Source organism: Xenopus tropicalis, chromosome 2 (assembly GCF_000004195.4).
Source record: "Xenopus tropicalis strain Nigerian chromosome 2, UCB_Xtro_10.0, whole genome shotgun sequence".
In the NCBI taxonomy this organism is placed as follows: domain Eukaryota; kingdom Metazoa; phylum Chordata; class Amphibia; order Anura; family Pipidae; genus Xenopus; species Xenopus tropicalis.
In genome coordinates, this window is record NC_030678.2 from 30,156,419 (window position 1) to 30,184,258 (window position 27,840).

Here is a 27,840-nt window from a genome sequence, read left to right on the forward strand (position 1 = left end):
ATCTTTTCAGAGAGAGAAGGAAGAAGGAAGATTATCGTGATGGCCTCATTTCGGTACCCAAGGGGTGAAGGAAAGGGTGAAAGAGGTAAGAACATAGGTATACAGTGGAGGGCTACAAAACCAAATTATTTCCTCCACTGTATAGTCAAAAACATTATTATATAACTTTAGATTTTTTGTACAGACACCAGGTTTGTCTCTTAGTTGCTTTATATATATATATATAGTATTCCTTTGAGGGTTGTTAGCCAGGAGGGCTATATATTTTAGCCTATTGGTATGAATCTGCCGTCAGGTGCATTCTGGTTTGCTCTTTTGTTTTGGTATTTGAGCCATGGTCCCCAAGTCATTACAAAATGCTCTTGTTTGTTTTCGTTGCTGGCTGCCATTTTTTCCATTGTTGCTCTCGTATCTAGTCCTTGTATGATTTGATTTATGTCATAAGGGCCTCCTGTTTTCCAGTGTTTTGCTATATATGTTGTTGTAGTGTTAAATATTTGGAATAAAAGTTTTGTCCATGGAGGGGGGGGGGGTTTCTGGTAGGTGTAAAAGCAGTGCAGTCTTTGAAGATCTGTTGTTAATAATTTAAACACATGTTCCCAGAGCTCGGTTACTGGTGGGCAATACCACCACATGTGTAGAAGCGTCCCTTGTTGACCGCATCCTTGCAGTCTGTTTTTTGACTTGTACAATCTTCCAATACATCCTAATGTAAAATTGCAATTCAAAAGGGGTGATTCACCTTTATGTTAAATAGAATGCTCCATTCCTAGCAACTTTGCAATTGGTCTTCATTATTATTACTTTTTTATTATTTGTCTTCCTCTTTAAGCGTTCAAATGAGGGTCCCCGGCAGCCAAAAACTATTATTATTGTTACTTTTTATTTCTTATCTTTCTATTGTACCTGTGTTGTCAGGAGAACTGGTATATTCTTTTAGTTTTAAATAAAATTGGTATGGAGCAGATATCTAAATATTTTTCGCCAGCCCTTCAACCTAGACATGTCCCCCTTTACTATTAGTGAGAATAAATTTACTCTGAGATATTCATTTGCTATCTGTGATCACCCAAGCGTAACCGTATATAGTTCTGTGAAATTCTGAGTACAATATATTTTGTGGCACGATACAGGAAGTTATTTTATGTAAAGCAGGCTGTGTAATATCTGTACTTTTTCTGTCTCGCTGATAAGCTCATTGAATGTACCAATATGTTTCTTATCAGTCTATACATTTTTCTTATAATACAATTCAGTTTGCAAACAGTAAAAACCAATAGAGCTTCTGCGTGTTTGCTTCTTCATTATGAAGTCATTATGTCACATATATTATCAGTTTCACTGTAGGTGTTAGATAAACCATAATATGAAAGCCTTTGTTAAACATATGCTAGTAGATAGTAGCTCTGTGTCGCCCAGTTGCTGCCCACAACTGACTGACCTTATGAAAGGGAACAGGATATTGGGGAGATAATTCTGTCCTGGTGTGGTTGGCCTTTTATCTGATTCAGTGATCGTTACACATTTAATATTAACAGAAAGCATTTACCATATTCAGTGATGAATAAGATCGGGTCATTTTGACACATTCATGGTGTGACATAATGTCCAAAAACTGAAGCTATGTGGCAAAGTACTATAGGCATTGATCTTGCTACATGCCCTATAGATAAACGCACATTAATGCCATAAGATAAAAGCAGGAAAATTGATTGAGGGAAAGTATGTGGCCACCAAGTTTCATACCTACAGCAGGTAGGGTAAACCCCACCAATGTTGCTTAAGTAAAGGAAATAGCTAAACATGGTTAAACATGGGCAGTGTTTACTGGGAATCCTAAGGCCTGACCAGCTGTGTTTACTTAGGTGCCAGCAGCCCCAGTGCCCCCCCTTTACCTGCTCTGTGCTTACCTCTTTGGCATTGGAGCGGATGAAAGAATGCATCACTAGTGCAGAGGGTGATACTGTGATACGGTGATACTAGAAGAACTGAGTTTCTGTTTTAAAAAAATGGTAAAGTAAAGTCAGTTTTGAAAAAAAACTGACTGACTTAAACCAATAAACAAACAACTTTGTAATGTATGTCTGCTTAGTAGTACCTGCTTTGAGATTTCTGCAGCTGTCTCTTCTCTCCCTTGATCACAATCCTCCTTAAGGCCCCCATACACGGGCCGATAGAAGCTGCTGATATTGGTCCCTTGGACTGACTCGGCAGCTTATCGGTCCCTGTAGGGGCAGAAACGAGGGGCCTGGCCGACCGATATCTGGCCTGAAATTGGCCAGATATCGATCGGCCAGGTTAGAAAATCCAGTCGGATCGGGGACCGCATCGGCTCGTTGATGCGGTCCCCGAACCGACTGCCCCATTGCTGCGTGCAGAATTCGATCATTTGGCCCCAGGGCCAAACTATCGAATTCGCCTACATGCCTCCCCGATATCGCCACCCGTAGGTGGGGATATCGGGTGAAGATCCGCTCACTTGGCGACATCAGCAAGTGAGCGGATCTGCCCATGTATGGCCAGCTTTAGGGTGAAGACACACAGAGCTATTCGTAGCAGCTACTTGTCATGGCTACTAAAATAGACAATGCTGATCATTTACTGATAACTGTCTCTACGTGTGTTTTAGCAGAGGCAATTCCCAGTATTGTCTATGGCAGGGTATTTTCTGGAGTTTTGTAGCCATGAAAAAGTAGCTCTGTGTGTCTTCACTCTTAAAGTTAGTGGCTTCTGGCTGTTCTACTCTTTGGTGCTTGGAGGGGCAACCACCTTGACCCCCTTAGGGTAAAGACACAATGAGCTACTTAGTAGCAACTACTTGTCAAAGCTACTAAACTCCAGAAAATACCCAGCCATAGACAATACTGAAAATTGCCTCTGCTAAAGCATTGTCTATTTTTGTAGCTGTGACAAGTAGCTGCTACTAGTAGAGAAGAGAAAATCTGCTTGCATGTACTTCAAAGAGGTACAGCATTTTTCACAGAATTACAATACAAAGTTAAACATAGAGGAAATCAGCCAAAACTCTCCAAAATATGTGGGGGATGCACATTCCCAGACCTTCAGCTTAAAGCAGGTTGCAGAAACTGTTACTTCATAGTTAGCAGGTTGGCACAAGGCTGGATCATCGAAGCCAAAGCATCTCAACACAGAAAGCCTTACACGTTAATAGCCTATGATTAAATGCCCTGTCTAGTAAGAAATGTATAAAGCTTTCCCTGTTGAGATGCTTTTCTTTTCAATAAACACATTTGAACTGTACCACTTAAGCTTTGATGGCAAGTACAATACAAAGTTGTTTCATTTAGTGCTAAGAACCTATGGCTGCATTTTTCTAAATGACCTTAGACTCCTTTTAAAGTTACCAGAGATAGCCTTTTGCCGCCCCTGGTAATTGGCCATTCGCTGCTGACTGAGGCAAGGTTCTCCCTGTGCCTATGGCAGGAGTGGCCCTGGGCTGTCCCATCTGCTGTCGCGGCTGAATAACTCAGCAGTTGCCATTTTACTTATTCAAACCAGGAAAACATAATTGTTTAACGTAAATTATGAACTGGGTAATCTCCCCCCCCCCCAAAGAAAAACTATATTGTCTGTAAAATACTGTTCAAGTAGGGCTTATGGTCTACCTGTGGCAGAGATATTTATGGCCACCAGTTTGTCCAAGAGCTCCATATATATGGTACTAGCATTTTCCAGTAAATCTGCCTTTGTCCAAAGAGTACACAGATAACTGGCCCGCTTCTACTATTTCTTTTCTTCTATGTTGTCTTTTTTGCACGTTTAAAGAAATAAAGGGGTTTGAAACTAAAATCTGGAAACGTTCTGCTCTGGTACAGCGCATAAGCTAATTATTTAATAATATGCTAAAGGAAGAAGGCAATTATTTGTTCAGTGAGTTTTTGTAATGGGCTTATAAAACATTTTCACCGAAATTAGCCAGGGAACAGTAAAACTGACTTAATTTTGTGGTTCAGTTTACCCGACTAAATAACAAGGCTGCAGACACTGGAGAACACCATAAAATAAACATTGGATTCAGGAGGATGGGGAGTATTTCTATAAGGCAGCCCCAAGGTGTACATATTGGCATATAAAACAATTCTAAAGAAAACAAAATGTGCTAGGTGTGATGCATTAACCCTTCCCATGCCATCCTGCCATCTAATGTGATACCATAATATACACACTGCAGCATATCTCAAAGAGTATGCAATTTTTATTTATTACTGATAGCATTATATTAATAGTCCTTTAATGAGTCATAATTATCTATATGATTTTCCTTATGATGTCCTTCAGGATAATGATTAATCTCCAAGGACAAATAAGGCTTTAAACTAGGGATGTCAATGGATATAGAGTAATAGATTATTATAGATTATACCATAAAGTTGAGTAAGAGGCAGTTCAGTACAAATTCCCATCATAGAGCAATATGGAAAGCAGAAATTGGCAATATCACAAAGTCACAGAAGTGGCAGAAACCTCAAGCTGCTTAGAACTGTCATGTTTTGTTCCTGATAATTTTGTATATCTACTGTACCAGCCCAGTGTGTCAATGCCGGCCTAAGTCTAATTTTTCCCACCACCACAAGCCCCATGAATTCTGGACACCACTGAGGGCAGCAAATGGCAAATCCAGCCCTAGACAGATCTTCTCTTTTAGTCACTACCCTGTCATTTCCCTGTATCTGCAAGAAAGACACATTGTAATAAAAGGCACTAAGTTTGCCCATGAGCAGTAACCCATAACAACCAAAAAGATGTTTGCTTTTAAACAGGTGCCCAATTTCCAATTTCTGCTGATTGTTTGCTATGGGTTACTGCTCCTGGACAAAGTGTATTTTATTAAATAACCCTAATTGTCTCTATTGCAATCTTTAAAGTGTCTTGACACTTTATACTTTACATATAAACTGAAAGATATGTGAGATATATAATCTCAAGTAACCCTATTGGCTCTTTTTTAAACATTTAGCACATAAAATGTAGTATGCTGTGTTTCCAATCATCAGCAAAAAGATGCACTAACATTCTTATTAATAAGAAAGAAAAATGGTAGATCAATAAAATATTGGTTTTGGGGACTGCACATCCACATAGCAATAGCCTTGGGCAGTGGCGTAACAATCAGCAGGATAGAATTTTACATTACAATGAATTTTTCTTTTGACTCTGCAGGGTTCTTAGCTTTTACAGATATTTCTATGGAAAGTTCAATAAAAATGTATTATATTTTCAAGTGACACATTACTATGCAATACTAAGGGATTAAAAATTCTGATTTTAGTACAGACCCAAAGGCCAGTGGTGTAACTATGCTTCCTAACTGGGAGCCGGCATTGAGCATGTGAAAAATGGAGGAAGCAGACCCTGCGGTCGCATAAGGGCCAGGGGTGCCAGTATGGGTGCTTAATAAAAAAAGTAGGGCCAAGATTTTGGACAACCACAGTTGAATGCATACATGTATTATACTTTCTATAATTATCGAAGTATTCATTTACCACCAGCTCTTTGTTTAATATTTACCATTATTTTCTTAAAAAAAGTTATCAGGTCTGAGATGATGAAAAACATTACAACTTATTGGCAAAATTGTTCCAAGTTTGAACCAAATGGAGCCAAGTGCAAGGGTCACCCAAGTGAACACCCACCAGGGGAAAAAAAAAAGAGTCAAATGTAATATGATAACAGAGAACCAGAATCTTTTCAGATTTATAGTATATCTGTGTTTTAGTAATATTTATATAAGGGCTCGATGTGTCATATTCCTAGAGAAAGGTATTTAAACTCTCTCTGTGCTGGTACCCAGTTCCCATCACCCCTTTTCCTTTAGGAGACCTCTATAACTCCTTTTCTGTTAGTTATCTGATACTGAGTGGATACTGAATATGGCCTTAGATGTCTCAGTCCATTAGTTTTAGATTGATATATACTTTAAAGTATGGTATTTTGTTTTTAAGAGGGGAACTCAGTATTTGTCAGTAAGTATAGTAGCTTAGCTAAGCACAACCATGGGGAAGATGTTCTGTTTAGAAAGGTAGGTCAACTTTGAAGTTATCAAAACTTTTTGTTCAAAGGACAACAGTAAATAGCAAATGACAGAAAGAATACCAAGGAAGACCATATATCACTGGAGTCTTGTTTATACTACTTTCATGACTTTGTTATACACACAAAAATCAGAACTCCAGGTGAAAGCCTGCAGGAATCCAGGGACATATAGCAAAATAAAAGAAAATGTGTGACTTCAGATTCTTGTATTTATTTGTATTGATGTTCTTCTTTCTCTGTTTTGTCTGATTTATGGGCTTTGAAAATCCAGATCAGGCATTTCCCGACTCAGCGGCACAAAATTGAATCATGGACTGTCTAGTGGGGGGCAAAATAATAGAAACACTAAAATATATTGTATATAGTTGGAAATACTGTATTCAATTTAACATTTTTAGTGTTTTAACTTTTATAATAAAAGTCAATAATTGAAATGGATTTTTGTTTGCACTCAAATGTTTTAACAACTTTTAAACTTTTTACTGAAAATGTTCTTGAGACTATAGCGTGTGGCTGCAAACTCTAAATATATTAGATATACCTTTCTTTTTATTATTTGTGTTTATAAAGTGCCAACATATTAGATGTAGATGTATAATGCTTTGTGGCCAAGTAGAACTGCATAGGGCAGATTGTGTTTGCCAATAAATGGTGCCTGATTCCTGACCTATTGTAATTACAGCCCTGGAGTTCTGGTCCTTCTTTTAATACAAGTATTTCTTCCCCTAAGCTATAGGTCTGGACCATTTGCAGCCAGCCTCAACCTATCAGCTGTTAAATAGTGGTACTATTAGCACATACTGTAATATTTGTATAGGAGGGGAGTCTATAAATGGGGTGAGGTTGTTTGGAATCAATAAGATAAAAAAAAAATGGCCTGTTTAGTGGTAAAAGGTTTAGATATAGATTTGGCACCCAAATATTTCTTTGGAGCTAGTAATGCATCTCCTTTTACAAACTATTTGTTATTGTAGGATGGAATTTTAAATTATTAAAGGGGATGGGTTCCATTTTTTGGGACTAAGCCGTAGAAAGCTCATAACTGGGCTACTACACTTATTCACTTTTGCACTTGATCTTGCGAGTGTTCACTGATATATTAGGAAGGGTTTCACTGCTGTTATGCATCAGTAAAGCTGTAAAGATGATAAATCATAAGATCAACAGCACCATTTTGATTGGTACAAATAAATGTAACACAGTTAGTCATTATTTACTCACATACAAAGCTTCCCAGAAGCATTTACCTATCAGGGGTCAATAATTGAACAGTCCAATTCTCAGTATCAGGCCCCCCAAGTAGAACCTAGGCCAGGGGTCCCCAACCTTTTTTACCCACGAGCCACATTCAAATGTAAAAAGGGTTTGGGAGCAAAACAAGCATTGAAAAAGTACCTGGGAGTGCCAAATAAGGGCTATGATTGGCTATGATCTGTTATCCCCTATGTGGACTGACAGTCTACATGAGGCTGTGTTTGGCAGAAAAGCTTTTTTATTCAACCAAAACTTGCCCAAGCCAGGAATTCAAAAATAAGCACCTGCTTACATAACATGTTGCTCATGAGCCACTGGTTAGGGATCACTGACCTAGGCTATCTACAGTCTGTACACTTGCAACCCTATCCTAAAACGTGGTACACTCATGGCGCTAATCCTTCTAATTCTCCTTGGCAGAGCTTCAGGCTGCTCACTAGCTAACCTCATCCTAACCCAATAGCTATTGAAGTAGGGAGGAATAGGGAATGAATGTTGCCTTCCAGGCAGCTCTACCTATTAGGCAGATAACAAACCAGCCACACCCTCTTTCTAGGCTAAACATACCTCTGTCAACTGATTGGTCAGTACACTCTAGCATGAATGAACTCTGTTTAGCCTAGGGAGAGGGTGTGGCTGGTTTGTTATCTGCCTGGTAGGCAACTTTCGTTCCCTATTTTACTCAACTGCGTGAGCTATTACAGAACTATCCTCACACTAGCGTTATCTACTGATGGAATCTGAAGAAAGAGGCAGAGAACATATAGGCTTTTCCTTTTATAGAATAAAATGGTGACATCTTCTGGCCACTTAATGGACTGCCAGGAAAATATGTTCCTATGTAAATTAGGGCCACCTTAGCTGGCCAAACCCTTAGCGGACTGCCTGAATTAATTCTCTGGCGTAAGTTGTCTCCTTGAAACCAGATAGCTACTGAAATTCTTAACCAAAGAGCTGTGTGTGAAAAGTATAAATAATCCAAAAAGCATCAAAAAACATCTAACTAAAACTAAATACATAACTGAGAACTACCATATACTAAATTACCATTTTGTTTTTGTCTATAAAATAGGTTATGTTTGTTGATTATTTCTACACCTAAGGCTAAAGAGCCTATTTATACAGTATAATATATAGATTTTCTTCTTTTTGCTTTTTTCTGGTGTTTCATATAAACCATTAGTGAAAGGTTGTTTTCACCCTTTACCCACAATTAACACCAATAGGCTAACTGAATAAGGACTCTGTGTTTGATTACACATCAACCAAGACGTTTCACATAAAACTAGAGAATCACAAAAATCACAGTAGGAAAAAAATAATTTGATTCTGGATCTAACCCATTGCCACTGTATTAAGCACCAAACTTGTATAGTTGCTTTTTAAAAGTCCCCAAATTTCAGTTGTTAAACTCCTTTTTTGGGAAACACTTTAAGGCATTTGCTCAGCTCTAGGAAAAATGGAACTCTATGTCAATCTGTTGATAATAGGGACGAACAATTTTTTTTGGCAAAATTCAAATACTTTAGCAAATCTACGCTAGAATGCTGGCATGCGTTTTGTTTCACCAGATTAAAAAATTGCATTTTTTTCATTTGGGAAAAAATTAAAAATTACCCAATGACACCAATGCATTTGGCGTGAGAGAAATGCAATGAAAAATCACCTATTTACTCCTGATCATTTGGTCAATTTCTTTGAAATATTGCTATTTTGAGAATTTTTCAGCGGTTTTAAAAACATTTCAGCAAAGTTAAATGGGGCAGTTTTGCTCATAACTAGTTGACAACTGGGAAGTACTTAGATAAGAGTTTAACTTTCTTTAAGAAACAAAACAGTATTGGAATATATATTTTCTATTGACAAAAAAATCTGAAATTCTGAATTTTACATACAGTTGATACACATTGTAAGAATGCAATATACAATACATTTTACATGGATATAAAGGAAAATGTATGTGTGAGTGGGTTGATGGCTTGACACTATCACCTCACAGTAACATTTAATCATTTTAAACAAAAGCACTGCAATAATGGATGTCGCACAAAGCTATGGCAACAAAACATGTAGATGTTCTAGATAGGAGTATTGCTAGGATATTGTCCAAGCCTTTCTAATTAGCCATCTAAGAAGCCTTCTGAAGCATCTCTCAGAGCAATATTGCTTAACTGCATACTACTATGAAGTCCAAAGAGCAACCTTGATATATTTATTGCACTGCCAGGCAGTAGGATATTTGTGTTCATTCCCATTACTATTATGTCCTGCAGCAATACATCATGGAGATATTCAGTAGGACACATAAGGGAGGGTGTATTGCAGGACATGATAGAGGTTATACTAAATAATGATGATACAGAGACAAGGAAGATACAATCTGACTTCTGAGGGAGAAAGGCAGGAAATTAACTAATATTAGTTGTTAAGTGAGTGTATCATCACCTAAATCAAATAATAACCAGGAAATGAAGAGTTAATATAACAGCCCCAGACCCTGGATCATGGAAGTCTCCATAGCATTTTATAGTGGATAGGGGTCAGAGTATTTAGAATATAAGCTGGTGTAGATCATTATGGAAAATAATACCCATAGGAATTTAGGATTTATGCTCCACAGATGTCTCCCATTCTAGCCATACACTAAATTACTAACTTCACTACATAATTATTAAAAAAAACTAAAGCAACTTGTATCCAGTACTTAAATAATTCTGGACTTTTTGGCCTATATAGTAAACACACCAGTGACTGGATCTATGGCCAAAAGAGAATGTTGATCACAAATGATAAAAACTGGCATCCACTAGGGATGATTTGAGGCAAAATTTGCAGTTTCACAAGTGGCACTAGCATCTGGCTAAAATGGTCAGAAAAAATGACCATTAACTCCAATGTATTGGTGCAAGACAAGGGCTGAAAAAAGAGCCCAATGATGCTAGAACATTCGGTGCTAGAAAACTGTGGAGAAATACACCCACTGACTGCAATGCATTCGGGGAAAATGCTTATTGTCTTCAATGCATTTGGTGCAAGAAAAAAACGTGACACGAACAGCAATTTCTCACTCTAGAGTTTAGGAAACAAACGATACTTGCCCTTGTTTTCCAAAGGAGAATACTTACTATATATTTCATGGGATTAAATATATATACATACATATATATATATATATATATCATTATAGAATTAAAAAAAAAATTAAACTGGAATAAAATAAAATAATATCCAAAATAATAACATTCTCAAAATATTTTGTCATATTAGCTAAAATAAGAAACATAGAAAGCTATATAAATTGGTGCAGCCATCGCTCATATCAAGTGGTCGGAAATTAATTCAAAGGGATGTGATCCAGCCATTAATAATCTGGGTATAATTAGGCTGAATGGTTGAGAGTTTGTATGGCTTTTTGTAAATATCTGATTCCATATTTACTTATTACCCGAGGTTCCAGGTGAGAAACCTTTTACAATGGTAGGTGTTCCAACTGGTTCCCCCTGGTATCTCTGTTTCCTTGAATTGTATGATGGGCATTTAAGTGTCCAAAGATTAGTGTTAGAGTGTTTAGTTCACTGGAAGCTGTTGTTGTTGTTCTGGGTTCATCTGTCACTGGATTATCATGGCACTAGTGTTTGCACATTTACAATAATCTGAAGGTGAAATATCATTGTTTGTTGTACATTACTTCCCAATGAAAAAGGTCTATTAAAGTTATGTGTCTGTGTAAATTTGCAAGAAATAGAACAAAAATATAGAAAAACCTCTACAAATGTTTTCAGCAGGCAGTGGGCAAGTAAAATGACTCATTTTATAATAATGCATGGTGGCTTGGTGTTATTATAAATGGCTCGCCATCAAACCAATGAAAGATGAAGATATAATAAATAAGTAACATGAGTTGTCACTCATTCTAGTGCATGCAACTGCTCTTGTTTACTCTTTATATCCATCACTATAAAATAAACACAATTTTATAAGGACACCTGACACATTTTGTTGTAAAGTTTCTTTTATAAATAAACAACAATAACTTGGAGCCAGAATTACTCTATCAATACTTTTATTTAATCTTATTCTCACCAATATCTAAATGTTCAAGTTTTTTTTACCAGACTAGCTCCATAGAGACGCCTCAGCTATAATTACTCTTCCATTCTGTTACCTAACAACAGTTCTATTGCCATACACCAAAGTACTTCTTCTACCATATATACCATACAAACATTATGGGGCATCTAGACAGATCACCAGAGGGAAAGCCACAGATCCCATCATTTGTATAGGATTATTCAATTTCTTTCTGGAAAACTGTGCTGAAATGTCTTATCACACTTTGATAAATGCAAAATGCAGAATTTGGATAGAGAGTGCAGAAACTGTTTACGATAAGATCAGTCATGGAACCTAATATGTTAGTTCATGGTAATGGGCTTAAGTTAACCAACTTGCACAATTAGTTATCTTTCTGACCAAGGGGCAAGCGAGACAAATTTGGGGCCAGATCTATCAGCATTCAAAATCATGCTAAACTGTCAAACATTTTCTATTTATGGAGAATTGATTCAAGCTGATGAATGGGGCACTAAAAGAAAATAGACACCACCATTACTGCTATATTGTGCCACTTGTTCATACAGTACTAGCAAGTGCAGCACACGATTAAATGGTGTGTTGAGTATTTCTCTTGGAATCTTTCTGTAGCATCATGAAGATTTGATATTGGATCAAAGCTTCTTTAAAGAAAGAAGCCCAAGTTGAAAAAAAATGTTGAAACATGGGTTATGAGTTATAATGGGACCGTGCCTAAGAAAAACAACAAACCTTGAGGCAGTGCTTTCAAGGGAGCTCTTTGGTGGATCCACCCATTGTGTTTTAATCTCCAGAATGTGTCATGATGATATAGTATAATGCTGAGAATGTACCACCAAGATACACATCTCCAAGCATGTACAACCAGGTCTTTCTCTTATTTCATTTTCCTAAGTATCCTAGGGTTGGGTCTAGATCATGTTTTTTCCCATAGTTCTTATATGTGACAGACCTGGTAATTATGAATGATCAACTAATCCAGATGTTAAGATGCTAATGTATTCTATTTGAACCAGACAGTAGATTATTCTCCCATCCACTGTCTAGAGCAGTGATCCTCAACCAGTGGCTCGTGAGCAACATGTTTCTCACAAACCGCTTTGATGTTGCTCCCAGTGGACATAAAGCAGGTGTTAATTTTGAATTTCTAACTTGCAGCAGCAAGTTTTTGAGGCATGTGCACTGCCAAACAGGGGCCTCCTGTAGGCTGCCGGTCCACATGGGGCTACCAAATAACCAATCACACTCCCTTTTTTCATTCGTGTGTTGCTCCTCAACTTTTTTTTATATTTAAATAAGACTTATGGGTAAAAAAGGTTGTGGACCTCTGGTCTAGAGTCTGGGGTCGAAGTTGGCTCAGTGAAGATGTGTTTCCTGGAGCAAAATGTTTAGCCAGAGCCCAGGTTATGGCACAGTTATCCAATAAGAGGGGGTTTGGTATATGATGTTTATATGCTATGTGCTAAAGAGACTCATATGCACCAAGAGTTATTAAGTGGGCTTTAGTTCACATGAGAAGTGTGCACCATTGTTGAATAATAATAGAATGTATTTTTTCCATTACAGAGAAATGTACAATGGTAAGGACGTGCCCCCCTACTGATTCATTATCACATGGCTTTCTCAAACACTCAGCTGAAAAAGGTCAAGTTGGCCCTGGCAGAGGTTAAGCACACTTAAGGTGGCCATACACCTGGCTATTTGCGATCTTTCGTGCTACCATTGGTCGCAAGAAAGATCGTACAATCCGCCACTAACCTTCAGGGCTGAAACGGCAGGTAGAAACAATAGGATTTCAACCTCCTTCTGCCGATTCAGCCCTGACGGCAGATTTTGCTCAGGCGCCTTCTATGGCGCCCGATCAAAATCTTTTAACCTGGCCGATCGGCGAGTCGACCGATATCAGCAGCCTCCTGCGATATCTGTCGACTCGCCGACTTGCCATACACGCACCGAATATCGTACGAAACCAGGTTTCATACAATATTCTCGGTGCGTGTATGGCCAGCTTTAGGTATTCAGCACTTCAGTCACTGCTTGTATGTTCCTCATTTCTCTTTATGTTTTCCTGATCTTTCTTCTTTATCCAACATAACATTGCAATTGTTATATGTTGAGGATTTATCACTTACACCATGCAGAGCCTTTTGTGCTTTGGGATGCAGTATTCATTTGACCAGTGCCCAGGCAACTGCTCATTCTAATTAGTGTGGGCATTGCCTACTCCCTCTGTGACTAAATCAATAGAACTAAAACGCAATTTAGAACTTCACCAAATGTAGCAGTAATTGAGCTCTGTGTATGTGCCAAGCATGTCCCAGGTGGGTGGAAGAAAATCTTATTTCCTGAGTTTCTGTAATAAAGCAATATTGTATTTTATATTAATATTTGGGTTTTTAAACTTGATGAGCATTTAATGGCTTTTTAGCTTAAATGTTTTTTTTTTTAAAGAACCTTAGTAACCAGTAAAACTGCAAGCAAACAATTCTGTGTCTTTCTCTACAAATCTGTGTCTTTCCGTCACCTATTATTAAACATTTACTAAGCGATAATGATAATAATTATTCTTATACTTTAAGAGGAAAAAAGCATCAGTGTCTTAACAGGTCGGCTAATATACAATTATATAAAATACTTCAGTTTATTTCCATTTATAGATAAAGCCATTTGGGTTTTGTGTGTTAAATGCATCAAGAAGAAATTGTGTTATCTAAAGTCACGCAAAGTCAATTACACATTTAACCCTTTCCAAGAGCATGCAATCCCACTATTGTTCACATGAGGCCTCAGAAAAACACTTCTTAATTAGAAGGGATGTTGTGTACCCCCCCCCCCCCCCACCATGTAGCGCACTTCCTCCTTACGACCATGATGGGAGGGGGGGACCCAGCGTCTGTAGTTATTGGTGGGGGGAGCGGGACTGGCTCGGCAAGGTCTGCAGGGCCCACAAGAGCTGGGGCCCACCGGGTTTTTTCCCAGTGCCCTGCCGGCCCAATTCAACACTGAGTTTAGTTATTCTGTGTTAAACACATGAACCAAAGTTGCTTCATATATAATTGCCCTGCCTTGTTTCTAAATATATAAGGCTGCCAGTACATGTATCCCTCCTCCTCTTCTTCTGAATCACATACAAATATGCCCATTGACACAGGGAAACCCTACAGCTACCGCCATCTTCATGCAACAGTCAATGGGCGCAGCACCCAGTGAATCATGAGCAAACGTCATATTAACACAAAGTGCCTGAAATGACAGAATTCTCTGAAAAAATTTAGATGCATTTTAGAGTGTGATTTGCAGGATGCATAGACACAACTGTGTTTGTTATGATACATCAGGCATAATTGTGGCTGGCAGATTTGTGCCTGGACATTAACTCATAGAAACCAATCAATGATTTGTTAGAACAATGGCTATTAGTTGTTTTTGTATGTTTTATGTAAACGCCCATTCATTGTACAACACTGAGGAATATGTTGGCGTTACATGTTAATAAAAAAAGTGAACAATGATAGGTTGGCGTTGTTTGCTGCCCAGGAACAAATTTACCCAGTGCATATAAATGACCCCTATATAGGATTACTTTATTTCTAAAGAATTAACTTGGGGTAACCTGATATATACAGGAGTATGGAAGTCCCTGATCTAATACAGTTCAGCATCTAGACTCGTATGAATAAAATAATCTATATATATATACCCAGCCGTTGCCCCGATACTGGTGAGTGCCAATTTTTTTACAAGACTATATAGTCTTGTAAAAAATCGGCACTCACCAGTATCGGGGCAACGGCTGGGTGCTGACAAAAATAATGCATCAAACTCAACAGTAGAAAGCACTCACAGCTATAGCATCAATCAAGTCAGTGATTTATTTCAGCATACCATCTACGCGTTTCGATCACCACAGGATCGTCATCAGGATGATAGACAGGAAGTGAAGTGTCAGGTTAAAAACCCGCAGTATCCAATCAGTGTTTATACAACATTAACCCATTCAATAACATGTGCAAAGTGTAATCAAATACCAGGCACTTAAAAATCCCCATATGATCAAAAATAGAATAATTATCAAACATCTAGACTCATGATAATACATAAACTAGGACCTATCCCATATATATCAATGTAGTAAGCCACATGGCAAAGCTCATAGTGAAATATAATTTTAAAACACATATAAGTCAATTTATCAAGACACATGACATATCCCATATATATCAATGTAGTAAGCCACATGGCAAAACTCATAGTGAAATATAATTTTAAAACACATATAAGTCAATCTATCAAGACACATGACAAAGTCACATGTCATGTATAAAAATTGAATTTATAAATATCACCATTAACTTCAATACTCATCTAAACTCATGATAGTGCATAAACTAGGACATATCCCATATATATCAATGCAGTAAGCCACATGGCAAAGCTCATAGTGAAATATAATTTTAAAACACATATGAGTCAATCTATCAAGACACATGACAAAGTCACATGTCATGTCTAAAAATTGAAATGATAAATATCACCATTAACTTTAATACTCATAAACATTAACTATTACATACTAATAGGGAAAATAAGTTGCCCACCCAAAATTATGTGATAAAAACGTTTTACAACACGTTAGTTTTTATCACATTATAATTTTGGGTGGGTAACTTATTTTCCCTATTAGTATGTAATACTTAATGTTTTTGACTATTAAAGTTAATGGTGATATTTATCATCTCAATTTTTAGACATGACACGTGACTTTGTCATCTGTCTTGATAGATTGACTCATATGTGTTGTAAAATTATATTTTACTATGAGCTTTGCCATGTGGCTTACTGCATTGATATATATGGGATATGTCCTAGTTTATGCACTATCATGAGTTTAGATGAGTATTGAAGTTAATGGTGATATTTATAAATTCAATTTTTAGACATGACATGTGACTTTGTCATGTGTCTTGATAGATTGACTTGTATTTGTTTTAAAATTATATTTCACTATGAGTTTTGCCATGTGGCTTACTACACTGATATATATGGGCTATGTCTTAGTTTATGCACTATCATGAGTTGAGATGAGTATTGAAGTTAATGGTGATATTTATAAACTTAATTTTTAGATATGACGTGACTTTGTCATGTGTCCTGATAGATTGACTTATATGTGTTTGATAATAATTCTATTTTTGATCATATGGGGATTTTTAAGTTCCTGGTATTTTATTACACTTTGCACATGTTATTGAATGGGTTAATGTTGTATAAACACTGATTGGATACTGCAGGTTTTTAACCTGACACTTCACTTCCTGTCTATCATCCTGATGACGATCCTGTGGTGATCGAAACGCGTAGATGGTATGCTGAAATAAATCACTGACTTGATTGATGCTATAGCTGTGAGTGCTTTCTACTGTTGAGTTTGAGATATATATATATAATATTTGCAATAGGAATATCCTGTGTATAAATATCTATTCTAATGTAAAACATATATATTATGCCACACAATGTTAGAATTTTATTTCACTGGTTAACAACAGTACAGGACCTTGGAGCTCATTTACTTGTACTGGGCAAATTTGACAAGAACAGTGACCTATAGCAATTAGCTTTGATCTGCTGCAGGTAAATAATCTCTATGGTGTTGCTACTGGTTACTGCATTAAGGAAAATATACCAACAGCTATGGATTGTCACTCCTCATTATTTTCTTACCCCCTCCCCAAAACAAATACTATCATTTTAAAATGCCACATTCAGCCGGCCAGATATCAGTTATATAGTAAATGCACAATGAGTATCTACATCTATGCGCAAAGATAATAAAAAGCCAACATCTGATGTTCAGTGTATTCCTACATGAGCTTAACTGTGAAAAACATTCATCTATGGAGCTAAAGAGAAAGGAGTCAAAGATGTTTAGTATTGTAATTATTTGAAGGAGAGAAGAATAATTCCACAAAGTTGCCCAAAAAAACCCCACCTAATCCATCCAATAGTCAATATCAGGAATAGTTTTTGCTGATTTTTTCGTGGAAATTTTCTCTTGTCCCTTTGACAAATACCCACAAACAAGAGATATCTGGTTCCCACTGGTTACGACTCTTAGCAGTGTTTATGAACAAGGAAAAGTAGGTCCAACCAACACATGTAGAAGGAACTTGACCTTTCCTCTGGTAACAATATCATCCCCCACTTGGGCATAATACTGGTAAATTATGGATAAGAACATAAGTCGGGGGGCTGGAGTTCAGGCTGCTAAGATGTTAAGAACTTTGTGCCTAACAGATCATTTTGGCTTGTGCAATATGAATAAGTTATAATCTGGATGAGACGGGTCACTCGTGATAGAACTAATTCTCTTCTTGCATCTGGCTGTGCTCATTAATGTAACAAGAACATGCTGTATTTTTATTATATGGAATCTGTTACTGTATTTTATTATACCTGTTAGTCTGTTATGTGGGGCGCCATACCTTACAGTTAATCAAATAAACACAAACATATGGAACTGTTTGGACATTATCAGGGGTTTCTGTATCTCAAGTAGTAGGTACTGTCTACTGTAGCTTAAATGGGACACTATGGGAGATGACATTGGCGTATTTCAGATCTCCCTGGATAACAGGATTCTGGATAATACATTCCACCTGTACATATACATTTAAAGAGGGTGTTCATCGTTAATAGACTAGTATGATGTTTAGCAGCTTCCCAGTTTGGAATTTCAGCAGCTGTCTAGTTGCTAGGGTACAGATTATCCTAGCAACCAGGCAGTGGTTTGAAGGAGATACTACAACAGGAAGGAGGAGAGAGCTGGAAAATAGAGAGGCAATAAAAAATTACAACAATAAAATTGTAGTCTCGCAGTTCAATAGTTTATGGGTTGCCGGGGTCAGAGACCCCCATGTGAAAGCTTGAAAGAGTCAAAAGAGGGATGTAAATAATAATAAAAAATTAATACCAGTTGAAAAGTTGTTAATAATTTTACATTCTTTAACATACTAAAGGTTAATGTCAAGATGAACAACCTAGCCAAGCGGCCATTAGGTGCAAGAAAAATGTGCCATCTCCTCTTTTAAGTACCACTGACGAATATGTCCCAATGACTAACGAGGTACAAAATGACATGACATTAATAGGAAGAGAGATCATGAAACAAAGGCCACTAAGTAGTATGTACCAGAAAGTGAAAAATTATCCTTCCAGAAAATTCAGAGCAATATTACAAAATCCATATTGCATATTTAACTCAGTTTTTGCATATTATCCATGCTGAAATCAAATCCATTATCAAACATGATTAAAAGAATGTGATGTGAGCAGGGCCCTAGCGATCCTTCATGGCAGGGGGGCTCACCTTGTGCAATGTGATATAACCAGCGAGCAGCGCGTGCATCAATACTCTGAGCATTAACATATAATTCCCTGGAACATAAAGTGCCCCTTGATGAGCCCAGTTCTTTATCCACTATAGGTAATCTTTAAAGTCATTTTAAAGGCTAATTTCTAATACTGATATGACCTTTAACAGAGAAAAAAAAAGGAAATCAATCTGTTTTGACATGTTGATGCTTATCCTTTTACAGGCAGTAAAAACTGGAAATATTATGCTAGGATATTATTGGGGGGGGGGTGGCCTATCATCTCTAGATTCATTAACATTATGGAGCAGTAATGTGACCTTTTCACATGAGATCATGAAGACATATAAAGCCTGAAACAGAATAAAAAAATGGATTTAACATTTACAGTAAAAACTTAATCTTACACTTGAGCATTTGTGGTGTTTTTGTTTTGCCTTCACTGTTTCAGCCATTGGTGTGTCCCAGAATGCACTGCAAATGCAGAAGGCAGCTCGTAAGTCCGGATACTATTGTACAGGATTTACAAGTCTATCCTTGCAAGTGAAACAGGCTACAAGAAACCTTCGGGTCAAGAATGGAGATACAGTAACTACTAGAGGTTTTGGCTGTAATGATGTTGGGCTGCTGGGTTACACCTTTGGGCAGCTTCTTGTAAAGGGACATGATTAGAGGCCAAATAGATGTGATATTAGTGACCAATCAGCATGAAACAAAAGATACTTGGGGAAAGACTATGGGCACTGAGTCACACTGCAATTTTGGGCATTTTTGTTGGTGATTAATACAAAATACCAGGAATCTCTCCTTATTGATTTACATGGCAGTTATCTGGAAAGTTCAAAGGGAATATTAGTAATGCCTCTGTGAGTCAGGAGCACCAGTCGGTGCCTCATTCTGGTTTGATACTACATCCAAAATGGCAGTGCCCATGGCCAAATGGGGGTTCTAAATGTGGGAAGCCATTTAAAAAAAAAAAAAAAAAAATCACATTTCAAATTTTTTATTTTTAATTAAAAAAGAACTGCAAACATGTGTGCTTATGTAATAAAAAAAACTCAATTCTACCATCATTTTCAATGAGTTTGCCAAATTTCTAATTAATGGCAAAAACTTTAAAAATAGTTTTACAGTCTTTGCTACAGAATTTTTTTTTTTTTGAGGTAAAAAGTTGAGTTCAAATGTTGATAAAGCTGCTTAGAGCATAGTTATTACACATATTGGACTAATTCACCTGGCTCCAAAAATTTTTTTTATGGATTTGAATAAATACTTACTCAAGTCGAGCCTGGCCCCAAAGATCCCCCTGGGCCTGACTAGAAGCATTTATATTGACTCAGGATATTAACCAGACAGCTTTATTTGAGGTATACTTTAGTACAGTGTATTGAATAATGGCTCATACGTCCTGAAAACTTGTGAGGGAACAAAATCAAATACAAAATGTTGCCATTTAACCATTTCCTCCTACATGGGGCTGATCCCATGGCATCCAATCATCATCCCTGTTTTAGCAACTGTGTCTCTCTGTCCATCATTGGGAAAGGCTTAAGTGTCTCACTGTCTCAGCACAAAAGCTCAAAAAAAATTCTCTACATCAGCACAGGCCCAAACAAATAGAATGGCCTTTACCCTTGAAGCCATTGGAATACCTGTGACAGGAGACATTGGATACATTCCTTGTTCTGTATAAACATTCTAGGACCCAAGCAAATAGAATGGCCTTAACCATGAAGTCATTGGAACACTTGGGGCAGGAGCCAACGGATACATTCCTTGTTCTGTATAAACATTCTAGGACCCAAGCAAATAGAATGGCCTTAACCATGAAGCCATTGGAATACCTGTGACAGGAGCCAACGGATACATTCCTTGTTCTGTATAAACATTCTAGGACCCCAGCAAATAGAATGGCCTCTATTTTAAACAGGGGGCCAGTTCATGGTCCCTCAGACTGTTGGGGGTCTGGACTATAGTTTGAAAAAAAAAAAAAAAAAATCAACAAATTCCCATGGACACTGCACTTATCTTATTTGTAGTGCAAAAAAACATAAAAGAGCAATACAATTTTTCAAAATGAAGAACAATTTCAAACCTAAACTTCAATGGGAAGTGTGGGCATGGGCGTCCGCAGAAAATTTTCCAAGGGGGGGCAAGTAAGCTAGCATCATCCTGCAACAGATAAATATATATATATATTTTATTTTTTTTGCAGGATGATACTAGGGGAGGCTAAATATGGCCCATACACAGACTGACCTACAGCTAATGTGACACTTAGTGGATTCGCTGCTGACGTAAAAAGTTAACCTCCCAACTACCTCTTGCCGTTCCCACTGACTCCCAGGGATACTGTACAAAAGTGCGGGTGGGGGTGCTTTTTTTTTTTACCCTAAAATGTTTAGTATTAGTAGTAAAAGTATTCATACGCGCACTTCTGTTAGGGGATCTGCAAACATTTGTGTTTGGGATCAGTTAGCTTAAAGGGGTAGTTCGCATTCGAATTCACTTTTATTTTTAATGGTTTTTCAGTTATTTAGCTTTTTGTTCAGCAGCTCTCCATTTGGTATTTCAGCAGCTATCTGGTTGCTAGGGTCTTATTTACCCTAGCAACCAGGTAGTGATTTAAACAAGAGATGGGAATATGAATAGTTAAGGGGCCTACTTGGAAAAATAAGTAATACAAAATTATAATAATAATAAAATTGTAGCCTCACAGAGCAATATTTTGGCCCCCATTTGAAATCTGTATAGAGGCAGAAGAGAAAGGCAAATTATTCAAAAAAATTAATTAGGAAGACCAATTGCAAAGTTGCTAGGAATAGGCCATTTTATAACATACTGAAGGTTAACTTAAAAGTGAACCACCCCTTTAGATGTGTTTATGTTAGTTTTATAGCAAGAAAGGCAGTGGGTACTGACTCCCCATTATATACAGTGAGACGCAGTCCGTATTTACAAACCCAGCACATTATATGCCATGAGGAGCAGTGGGTACTGAGGGCAGATATTCAGGCCCTGGCACTATAACACTGGCACTGATACACAGCATTGGCCCCACTGTAACTTACTAGAAATGAACAAAACAATGACAAAAAAAAAAAAAAAAATAGTAAGTGCAAAAAACAACAACACATATATAAACACACAATGAGCTTTTTCAGAGGGAAAGAGTTAACTTACCCTCCATCTGTTAGGGTAGGGGATAGATTATAAATTATTATAGATGTCAGGTCAGGCAAAAAACAATTTAATGTCAGCTAGTGATTCTTTAGAACTGTATAGTACCTGGGTATAGTACCTGGGTATAGTGCCTGGGTATAGTGCCTGGGTATAGTGCCTGGGTATAGTGCCTGGGTATAGTGCCTGTGTATAGTACCTGTGTATAGTGCCTGGGTATAGTGCCTGTGTATAGTGCCTGTGTATAGTACCTGGGTATAGTGCCTGGGTATAGTACCTGGGTATAGTGCCTGGGTATAGTACCTGGGTATAGTGCCTGTGTATAGTGCCTGGGTATAGTACCTGTGTATAGTGCCTGGGTATAGTACCTGTGTATAGTGCCTGGGTATAGTGCCTGGGTATAGTACCTGGGTATAGTGCCTGGGTATAGTACCTGGGTATAGTACCTGGGTATAGTGCCTGTGTATAGTGCCTGTGTATAGTGCCTGGGTATAGTGCCTGGGTATAGTGCCTGGGTATAGTACCTGGGTATAGTACCTGGGTATAGTGCCTGGGTATAGTGCCTGGGTATAGTGCCTGGGTATAGTGCCTGGGTATAGTACCTGGGTATAGTACCTGGGTATAGTGCCTGGGTATAGTACCTGTGTATAGTGCCTGGGTATAGTACCTGTGTATAGTGCCTGTGTATAGTACCTGGGTATAGTGCCTGGGTATAGTGCCTGGGTATAGTACCTGGGTATAGTGCCTGGGTATAGTGCCTGGGTATAGTGCCTGTGTATAGTACCTGTGTATAGTACCTGGGTATAGTACCTGTGGGATGAAAACTGCAGCAAAAGTTGAGAGTTGGTTCTTAGGTAAAGTTACAGGGGCAGATTCTTCTTTTCAGTCTTTATTTCTGTTTCCAGTTTGCAAAATCTCCCGATCCCTGTGTGCATGTGTGCTCTGATTGGTCAATTTTACTGTCTGTCAAGGAAGCTGTGCTCTGATTGGAGAATCCACAAGAAGAAAGATCCAATCGGAGCACAGCAAAAACGGGCTTGAGGGGACTGCAGAAACGGAGTAAGGTTTTTGTTTTTTTTGCTACTTTTCCAGGGGGGGGCAAGTGCCCCCTCTTGCCCCCTTCTGTGGACGCCCATGAGTGTGGGCCTGCTATTGGCTGATGAGATAGTCAATGTCCGGTTCCATATTTGTCACTGCCAGTCGTAACAAGTGATGCAAGTGTGCATCAGTTAGTCTGGATCTGGTTGGCAATTTCAGATGTTTTATTTGGGAAAAAGTCTGTTCACAGACATAGGTACTGCCAAAGATGGTTGCCATTTTGAGTTCATGCTTCCTAAGATTCAGATATGTCTCAGAGGGGAGAGATGCATAGATGCAAGGCTGCTTGACTTGAATGCGTCTTTCAGAGAGTCACAATTCTGTAGTTCGGCCAGTTCCATTTAGTAAAATTGGATCAACAATTTCAATGTCAATTGAAAATGGGTTCCGGAAAAGTTGTATGTCCTGTTCATGGAGATGAAGTTCTTTAAATCTCATTTGAAACTCCCTTTGCAACATTTCCAGTGAATCCACACATTTCTTGTTTGGGAATGCAACTGTTGGTTTCTCAGCCATCAGCTTTTGAGTAGTGGGAAGATGGCAGAAGTTTTGCTCCTTCACTTGTTTAATGAGGAGGTCCAATTTTACTTCAAATGCTTTTACATGTGAATGCATATCACAGATGAGCTTCCCCTTACCTTGAGGTTGCACATTGAAACTGTTGAGTAGCTCCGTTACATCTGTCAGAAAGGCAAGGTGCCATTTCCATTCTGCATCTTTAAGCTCTGGTACTTCTTTGATTTTTGAAAGCAGAAACCTGTGGAAGTAAGTCATAAAAATGTTTCAAAGCTCTCTCTCAACTCTGTGTGGTATAGAATATCTTCATAGGCAACATTCAGCTCGACAGAAATTCCTGAAACTTGTCTGTGGTTTAGTGCACGAGCCCAAATGAAGTTAACACAGGACACCACAACTTTCATGACACTTTAGTGATTTACAACACATCACTTGTTGATGGATGAGGCAGTGTATGGCTATTGGACGGGAATGGTTGTGTTTGTCCATCTCTTGGTTAATCTGTGCAACCACTCCTTTCATACACCCCACCATGCTAGGAGCACCATCAGTTGTCACACGGGCTAGTTTAGCCCAGTCCAGCTACAAATCATTCATAGTTTGGTGAACCTTTTCATAGATATCCTCATCTGTTGCTGTTGTTTGATGCTTTGCAGTGCAGCAAGCTCCTCTGTGACTTAGAAATGATAATTTGTGCAAAATCACGAACATCATTGCTTTCATCGAGTGCCAACGAAAAATAGCAACGTTTTGCAGATGCTGATGCAAATTGTCCCCCATTTCTTCAATCCTTCGTGTAATTGTAGGTCCTATAAGACTCACTGTAATAAATAAATCAGCCTTTTCTGGACACATCTCTTTGGCAACAGAAAGAAGGCATTCTTTAACAAATTCTCCTCTATGAATGGCCTGCCAGTGTGCGCTATTAGCTTGGCTACTTGAAAGCTTGCTTGCTGTGATGAAATATTTGGTTGCTTTTGCTTCCTATCAGCATTTTGTCTTTTCTCGCTTTTCCGACCAAACAATCATATTTGTCTTTTTGTCGAGTTTCGTAGTGTCGACGCAAATTCCTTGAACACAGCCACTGAATCCTGGCATACCAGCCAAACAGCTCTCTCCTTGCACTGCATGAAAAAGTAACCGTAAGTCCACTGTTTTTGAATATCCTGTACTCTGAGTCAATTTTTCTTTTTTTTATGACATATTTGTTTCCTAGGGATGCACAGTGGCTGTTCTTCTGGGTACTGGGTGGCAGGCAGTAATAAATCCACACACTTTTTGTTGGTGCCGTGGCATTCATAATTGTCTCTTGGATATTTAGTGCTCAGCATTTCCAAACAGCAATGGTCTGACAAATGAGTACACCCACACTGGCAGGGGTTTGCCATAACTCAATGAGGGGAGTGTACTCTCCCCACTGGGCCACTGAGTGCTGCAGGAGCAAAGGCTCAAAACTGCCTTGTGTACCAGAAAAATATACAGTTGGTGGTGCATCTGGAAAAAAGGGGAATGACTCCAATCAGACTGCAGTACAAGGAAATGCATTTCACATCTGGCTGGCTTTAGTAAATACTAAAGTGAACCAGCCATTGCTTGGGCAATCAAAATACAAACACATTTAAATTTACGGCTTCTAAGTTACCTCCCCACAGCAAAACAAGATTCCCCTGCCCTGTAGCAGTTACATAGATACACAGTTATCTCTAAGGATTGTAAATGTGTTATATCCTTAAAGTGCAAAGCTGCACACAAACCCAAGCAAGATGTTGAGGGGCAAAAGCCCCTAAGCAGCACAACTAGAAATAAGGGGCTACAGCTCCTTCCCGTTTGCTTTTGGATCTGCTATTTGGGGCCATATGCTGATACAGTTACCTGACATCACCATATTATGCCAGGTAACTCTATCAACATATGGCACCAAATAGCAGATCCAAAAGCAAACAGGAAGGAGCTGTAGCCCCTTATTTCTACATGTGCTGCTTAGGGGCATTTGCCCCTCAACATATTGCTTGGGTTTGTGTGCAGCTTTGCACTATATTATATACAGTATGTCTATATTAAACCTCACAGCTCTCAAGGTGTCCATGAATCTGTCAGCCTCTCTAGGCCCTGAGTATTTTTAGAAGTTTCTACTGCAGAAATAACTCTTTTCAAGGCTACAGGATGTCTCTATTAAAGAGGAGAAGATGAGAGAAATCAAGTGTTGGACTGTGGTGGTCTGGGACTATTGGGGCTGCCACCTCAAGGGCCGCTACCCCCACCCCTGCAAGGACTCCTTCCCATGTTCACCAGCACATTCTCCCTCCTGGCACCACGTACAGTTCACCTACTCCCTCTTCCTTACTTGTAGCCACAATCTAGGGGAGCACCTACAGATCCCAGCACGGAGAATGGCTAAGCTGGTGGGGAGTGGGACAGGGTCGGCAGGGGCCCACTGGCTTTTTTCTCAGTGTCCCGCCATCCAGTCCGACCTTGAAGATAGGTCACTAAAATATATAACTGTATGGATATTAAAGCTAGAATTCTTCCATTTACCCATTTTTCAGACAATTGCAGTGTGGACTTTATTATGATTAGTTCTATTAATTAGAGGATACTATACTTATAGCTACTGTAATTAGCTTATATTTTATATTCAGCAGAGATTTTATTATACATCCAGCCTGTGGTGACCTTAAGTACACAATATTGTGCTATAAATCCAGCTGTTGTCTGAGAGAGCTGCAGGGGGATGTTGTGCATTATCCTTATGGTGCAAGACTGGACGGGGAGGAAATCTTCCAGATGCACCCCCATCATGGCCGTTTGTCTAGTACTTTCAAATAAAGTGTGGCATGTGAATTATTCTTTGCACAGGGCATTGTATCATTAATACCTGCCGGGTACACTGTGCAGCATGCTTGGGAACAGTCAGAGCCATAAGCCAGAGAAATGTAGTCTACTGTGTGTGCTAAGGAGCACAAGAGAACCAAGCACTTGAGCCCCAGGGGATTCTGCTCTCTGCACCCAGTACCTGATCAAAAATACATTTTTTTTACTGTGCCTTTCCTTTGTTGTAGGAGCAGTTCAGTGGCAGAGGCACAAAATGACTGCGGAGCAATCCATTCAATGCCACTACAAGAATTAAAATGGCTTTATAAAGGCCCAAATGGGCAAGTCAACCTGAAGCATTTATTGCCCATTACTAGGGTCTCCTGGCGGAAAGAATATATTGTGAAAAGAAGAAGGAAAAACCCCCTCCACAGTCTGTAAAATGGAGCTGCGCCAAAAATTTGGTTGCATGAATGTGCAAAATGTTATTAATTCCAAAATATCAGGGGGGTTAAAACCGTACAAGCTACAACCTAGCATAAAGGTTCTTATAATGGACTTGTGGAGGCACATTTATCCACATTCTGATTTTAGTGGTTTCAGAGTTCTTTGAAACTAGAAATAATCTCATTTCCGAATGTCTAGTCACTTATTAAAGATCCAACTTGGAAAAATGAGAGTGAATTCAAATGCAGGACGAAAATAAAAAGAACATGAAAACCTCTCTTTTTTTGTTTTGGTAAGAACTGTAACAATTTGCCTGGGACAGCTCCCATTGACCTTTACAAGACCGTGACAACTTTTAGATGGCAAAGTTTTGTCTTTTTTTGTATGTTTTTTTGCCAAATAAATCACACATTTTTCAAGTTTTCTAATTAGTAAAATCCAAGGTTTTTAGTGCTAAAGGATTTGTAAAAACAAAAAAATATGAACATTAGCAAATGAGCCCCTTAGTCTTGTAATGTCACAAACATATCCTGAGGGTACCATGCAAACAAAAATAATGGAGTAATCATGATAAATAAGTATCCTGGGTACCCACAACAATCACGCTGCATCACATGGCCATAGGGCAATTAAAGCCTGGAACTTGGAGACTCGATACAATGATGGGGTGTTGGTAAAACTGGGGATCTATATGTTTAATGTTATTATAGAATGTTTTGCAATCATCTTGTAAGCTTTAAAGGGGTGGTTCATTTTTAAGGTAACTTTTGATATGTTATGGAATGTCCTTCCTATGCCAGGCAACTTTGCAACTGGTCTTCTTTATTTATTCTTTATAGTTTTTGAGTTATTTGCCTTTATCTTCTTTCTCTTTCCAGCTTTCAAATGGGGGTGACTGACCCCGGGAGCCGAAGCCTATTGCTCCGTAAGACTGTAATTTTATTGTTATGGTTAATTTTTATTACTTATATTCCTATTCAGTGTTCCTCCTATACTTATACCAGTCTCTCACTCA

General features: G+C 38.4%; 1 long non-coding RNA gene across 1 annotated transcript; it reads left to right on the top strand.

The window, feature by feature from the left end:
* On the top strand, positions 1-27,102 carry LOC116408673. The gene is made up of 3 exons (XR_004221141.1): positions 1-85; positions 12,967-13,065; positions 26,627-27,102. It is a non-coding gene; the product is annotated as an uncharacterized LOC116408673 (long non-coding RNA).
* The last annotated feature ends 738 nt before the right edge of the window (positions 27,103-27,840 follow it).